General features: G+C 41.3%; 1 protein-coding gene across 1 annotated transcript in view; it reads left to right on the top strand.

Moving 5' to 3' along the window:
• Positions 1 to 174: 174 nt before the first annotated feature.
• IL12RB2 (interleukin 12 receptor subunit beta 2) overlaps positions 175 to 6,000 on the top strand; it is an 80,217-nt gene continuing 74,391 nt past the window's right edge. The window contains exon 1 of the mRNA XM_040627155.1: positions 175 to 293. The gene's annotated coding sequence lies outside the window, so the exon portion shown is untranslated. The remainder of the gene's footprint in view (positions 294 to 6,000) is intronic.

Below are 6,000 nucleotides of genomic sequence, written 5' to 3'. Positions count from 1 at the left end.
GGCCCCGGCCCCGGCCGGCTGGGAGCGCGGCGTGGAAACCGCAGGCGCCGGCGGGGCCGGGCGTCCGGCCGCTGAAGGGTGCGGCCGCATCGCCGGCTCGCCACCACATCCGCGAACCCTGGCGGCGCCGCCGCGCCCACTCTCGGGGTCTACCAGCCGCGCGCCGCGGACCCGGATAGCGCAGGGCGCGCGCTGGCGGCGGGAAGCTCGCAGCGCCTGGGGCTAGCGCGACACGTGCGCCCGGAGCGCCGGGAGCGCCGGCTGAGCCGCCGCCCGCAGACCCGCGACGCGCGGTGAGTGACCAGTGGCTCGGCTGGGGTGGGGGCACCGGGGACCTCGGGACGCGGACCTAGCGGGGTGTCTGAATGCCTGGGGCTTCTGTGCCTCGCTTCTCCCGGGAGGCTTGGCGGCGAGGAGGGCCGGGGGGCGGGGGGCTCTGCTCATCCAGGTGCTCACTCTCTGGGTGCTGATGTGCACGTGAGGGTGCCAGGTTGGAGTTCGGCCGGTTGGAGGGGAGAGGGCGCTCAGACTGAGCCTCCCAGGCGCTCCCTGGGGCAGGACGAAGAATGGTGGGCGCGTGGAGCAGGAGGGCTGGCGTCTGGGAAAGGGCTGAGGGCACCACTCAGGGTTCAGTCTTGGTCCAGGCCCGCAGGCGTGACTCGGGCTAGAAAATAGGCCTTCTCTGACTAGAATACTGGGGAGTCTTAGTCTGGCAGAGGGAGTGTACTGCCCCACAATGGGCAGCACTTTCCTGTGGCCTCTGTAGACAGACGCGGAGTCCCTACCTGGCCAGTTAGTTACTAGTGGAATGTTCTGGGGCAAGCCAACTGGCTAGCCACTGGCCAGACTCAATTTTCTTATCTGTGAAATGTCTTTAGGAAGGTCCTTCTCACTTAGTTAAGGGGCGCTAAATATAAGCATTCTAAGAAACTAAGTATCTGCATGATTAGATCGACACCTGAAGCATCTTACTAAAAAGACTTTTCCCAGGTATGTCTAGAGAATAGGACAAAATTAGTCTTTATTCCTTAACTCTGGATAATTGTTATATCCCTTACATGTATATCCTGTGTGGATAAAAGTCTTTGTTGAGCCCCTACTACGTACCTGGCCTTTGGATATATACTGTTGATTCTTTAAAACTGTTGATTCTTTATATGATTCTTTAAAAGTTGGTGAAGTTGTTATTAGTATTCTCATTTTATGGAAACTTTCACACTTTCACAGAGATGGTAAGTTACAGGTTTCTGGCTCCAAACTCTGTGCTTCTTGCCTTTGCACCTCTAGGCTCATAACATTATATCCACTTCCACTTGGACAAACACTACATTTTCATTTCCCATGAACTTTAGAAATGGTACAGTGCCCTATTTGACCAGAGCGGCGAAGAGCTGACACTCTTCTCCCCTATGGTATTGTAAAATCCTCAGTCATTACCAGCACTTTGTTAGGCATGAAAGGCTCTGTAAGAGTCTGCAACATTCCTTTTTGATGTGTCTTGTTTCTTGAATGTCATGATGATTACATAGGATGGTCAATTCCCAAATTTTGGCGAGCTCTGAATCCTGTGTTAGAATGAGTTCTAGGCTGAAAAAAAAAAATCTGAAGCGTATGTAAGATTTTTATAGAAGAATCCTCTCAGTAGATGTTGCATTATCATTTCTCAAGAGTGGACTTATTTTTACATTACTACACCTGCTTTGTTTTCTGGTTATCTGTCATTTTTGTAATAACACTCAGCACTGCTCTCAACTTCTAGATGTAAATTTGTGCAGACCAACATAAATAGAAAGCCAAATCCCAAAGAAGGCTTGTCCAGTGCCCTTTGCTCTTGGAATCGTGGTGCTCTTTGCTAATGGTAACAATGATTTTTTTAAAGATACAAATATGTATTGAATAGCTATTATGTTCAAGACAGTGTGTGGCACTATAGTGACTATAAAGAAATGAAAGATGCAGTTCCTGTCCTCAAGATGTTAAAACGGTTTGGGAAGACATTAATTATGAGAACACTTAGTATGTCAAGGATTTTAGGTGGCATGAATTCACCTATTATAAAGGAGGTATGGGATCTAGTCTTGATCAAATTAATCTTTCAGTGATAAGCAGAAGAATAGGCAAAGAGAGGGGTCAAAAAGCAAGACTGTCCCTGAAAAGGAAATGATATTATCCTTTTTCTTATAATAATAATAGCACATAATAATATTTATTGAGCTCTTGTTCTGTACCCATTACTGTAATAAGAGCTTCTTATTTAACCCTCACAATAATCCTGTGAGGGAGGTGCTATTTTTATTCTCATTTTACAGATGAGGAAACTCAAGTATGGAAGGTGGTTCTAATTTATCTAATTTTGAATTTACTTCTGGCTTTTCTTTATTATCTTGGTCAACTTACAGACTTGCCCACCTATAGAATTGAGATACCAGTAGTTACTTTGTATAGCAGATGACCAAATATTAACAACTCAGTTATATGCTTTGCATTGTATTAAATTGCTAAGTAAATGCCTATAAAAGATGATTAAGATTAGAATCTTAATTTACATCTCTTTTACAGTGGTATGCAGAGGAAGAGGTAAACATTGAGTAAAACATCTGGCAGAGATGTTGAGACATGGGGTTGTTTGTGTAGAGACGTCAATTGAATTCTTCATTTATATAAGAAACCTTGAGGAAAATTGTGGGATGATGATCACTTGTCTTAGCTCATCCCACCCCCTGTCACTAGCCTCCAAATATCTTCAGTTGCGAAATTCTTAGAAAATTCCGAAAACAAAGTAATTGTAATGTGTTTTAATATTTTTGATGCCTCATAGCACTTTATGAAAAGACTAGGTGATTGATGCTACAAGATGAAGCAAAACTTGCCAAGATTTCCCAATACCCAAGGTCCAAAGATAAATCTTCCACCTCCTGCCACTGTCCACAAATAGAGACTTCAAGACGGAGGATGTCCAAGGAGAGACACTTCCAATAAACCAGGGAAGAAAATTTTAGTGAAAGAGGTTTAATTTTCTCAATAATTTAATTTTCATTGTCATTTTTCAAACAAGGAAAAGAGGGAAGAAAGAGGGAAGAAAATTTTAGTGAAAGAGGTTTAATTTTCTCAATAATTTAATTTTCATTGTCATTTTTCAAACAAGGAAAAGAGGCTTTGAAATGTGAAGTTACTTATGATGGTGACACAGATAAAAGTAGAAGAACCAGGATGGCACCCAGTTCCTCAGGCCCTAGACACTGTGCTCTTTCTAGTACGTCATCCTTCCTGAAAGTAAATGGCTTATTTTATTTATAGCTCTAGATCAATGCAGAGAGTGAAAATAGAGAAGGTTGGATTGTTAAAACTTAATTGAACAAGTGCTATGAAAATTGTTGGCTTTTGGAGCTAATCCAAGAAAGAGAATAGGAAACATAACAACACTAGTTGATTTGAATGTACCTTGTTTCTTCAAGACTCCATCCGTGTCTTGTTTCTCCTTTCTTTATTTCTTTTTTGCAGTTCTCTTGTGGGAATGCTTATTCAGTTTACAAGATAGTTCACACTACAAATGATTTGAGGGTTGGAATGATATAAGATTCCCTAATGCATTTTAAATGTGATTTGTTTACACACCACATTTCAAAAGCCTATTATGTCCAATGTGATATATCTGAAATGGAAATAAAGACAAGTAGAATTGGCAGAACATTTCAGAAAAATATAAAAGAAGGGGTAAAAGGGTAAGGGAACTTTTGTTAAGAAAAATGATGAAGTAGGGCACCTGGGTGGTTCAGCTGGTTGAGTGTCTGACTTTTGATCTTGGTTCCAGGTCTTGATCTCAGGGTCGAGAGTTCAAGCCCTACATTGGGCTCCGCATGGGCATGGAGCCTACTTTAAAAAAAAAAAAAGAAAGAAAAAGAAAAATGATGAAGAGGTCATAAAGAGGGAAAGGAGAAAACCCTTTAACAGAAATTAAAAAAAAAAAAGACCAAAACTTCAGAAGTCTTGTGATTTCAAGCAAGAAAAGAATGTTTCTACGTATAGGTGAACTTAGGAATACAAATGCTTACCAGTGAGATGAAAGAAAATTCAAGAGAGCCTTAGCAGGTGTGTAAGAAAGGAAAACAGTGTCTGTCCCGTCCAGTTTGGCTCATGTAAAGGGTGTTGCGACTATTGGGTAGAAAAAAGAAAAAGCAGAAAGGGTTGAGGTGATGTTACTTTCCTTGCCCATCACACCACTAACATAACATCATGAAGAGGCTGATTTGATGATTAGGGCCTGACAGGCCAGCATTTGTCCATGTTATGCCTTGTGAAGTTTTTCACCAAATGATAGACTCAGAAGGAAAAAGGAAATAATGCTTCAGTCAGGAGACTGTTCTTTTTCATGACTTAGCTCATGAAAAGTCATGGAGAAGGTTGGCTCCAATGGCTAGGTGGCAAGTTATCTACTTGGTGGATATGATTACCCTTTCCCATCCTCATAGTGGAATAGATCATTAGAGGTGGTTACATATTGCGTATATAGTTTTTATGTTTGTTTGTTTCATCCTCTTTTGAGAGAGGGAGGAGGGTATCAGAAATAATGATTTACACTGAACTCTACCTCTGAAACTAATAATACACTATATGCTAATTAATTGAATTTAAATTAAAAAAAAAGAATGAGTAGTTAAACTGATTATGAGTGGTATTTGTTGACTAACGGCTTCATTTTAGGGTAAAAATATAAGGAGCACAGCACAGGTTTTAGCATTAGGATTTTTTGGCAGAATAGTTTTGAACTATTTACCAGGTTGCCCTTAATCATCAATATGTCACTTTTTGATAGAACATAACCATATCCTGTTATATATCCATGAAGCAAAGCTACTGTAGATTCAGTAAGCATACAGTCTTTGTTTTTACTCCAGTTTGATATTTTTTAAGCCTCTTACCTCTTATTTGGAGGTGGTTCTCTGCTCTATAATAAATCATATAATCTCAGCAAAAAGAAAAGAAAAGAAATAATGATTCAAGCTTCTGAAAATTAAAGCATCAGACATCATAATTGCTTTACTAGTGGGTATCATAAAGATTGTATTAATGTGCGTTGTGCCGGGAATATAGTAAGAGATCAACAAACTATAGCATTAGTATTAATGGTAGAGTTAGCGTTAGCACTATTTTTAATATTATGCTGCTACTGTTGTTACCGATCAGGAGCAGTCTCACATGCTAGAGGTAATGTTAGATTAGAAATCAGGAAACCTATGTTGTTTTTGTTTTTGTTTCTGTTTTAAAGACGATGTTCTAATTTTCCATTTACTGAGAGATTACTTTTTTTTTAAGATTTTATTTTTTTTGACAGAGAGGGCACAAGCAGGGGCAGTGGCGAGCAGAGGGAGAGGGAGAAGCAGACCGCCCGCTGAGCAGGGAGCCTGATGTGGGGCTCAATCCCAGGGCCCTGGGATCATGACCCGAGCCAAAGGCAGACACTTAACCGACTGAGCCACCCTGGCGACCCAGGAAACCTATGTTCTGATCTGGATTCTGCTATTAATGACCTTTGGCAAGTCCCATCTTTTCTCTAAGCCTCAGTTTATCTATGTGTAAAATGGGGAAGGTAGAAGAGATGACCTCCAAAGTGTTGTCTTTATACTGTCCTGCCACCAGTAAGACATGTCTGTAAGTAGCTTTGCCCGCAGAAGGGAAGGATTTTGTACTCTGCCTCATTGAGTCAACTGGGTAATTAAGGACGTTCATTTGTAAGACAGGAGCCTTAATGCACATCTAGAACAATCATTTGGTGGTTCTGCAGTGGCCCAGACTCAAATGTCAGCTGTTGGGAGGGGAAAGAAAGTAGCAGGACCATGGCAATTAATAGCTAACATTTGAAGTTCCTTCCTCCTCTGCCTTATTAAATTATTTGATAGCTAGGGTTAAGAATAAAGGTAGCCTAACATATGATTTTCTTTTTTACCTAGTTTAACAAAGCATATAATTCCAGTACAGTGAAGGTCATAAGTGATTTTAAAA

The sequence above is a fragment of the Ursus maritimus genome, unplaced genomic scaffold, assembly GCF_017311325.1.
Source record: "Ursus maritimus isolate PB19 unplaced genomic scaffold, ASM1731132v1 scaffold_12, whole genome shotgun sequence".
NCBI classification, from domain to species: domain Eukaryota; kingdom Metazoa; phylum Chordata; class Mammalia; order Carnivora; family Ursidae; genus Ursus; species Ursus maritimus.
This window is presented reverse-complemented; position numbering and strand designations above follow the sequence as displayed.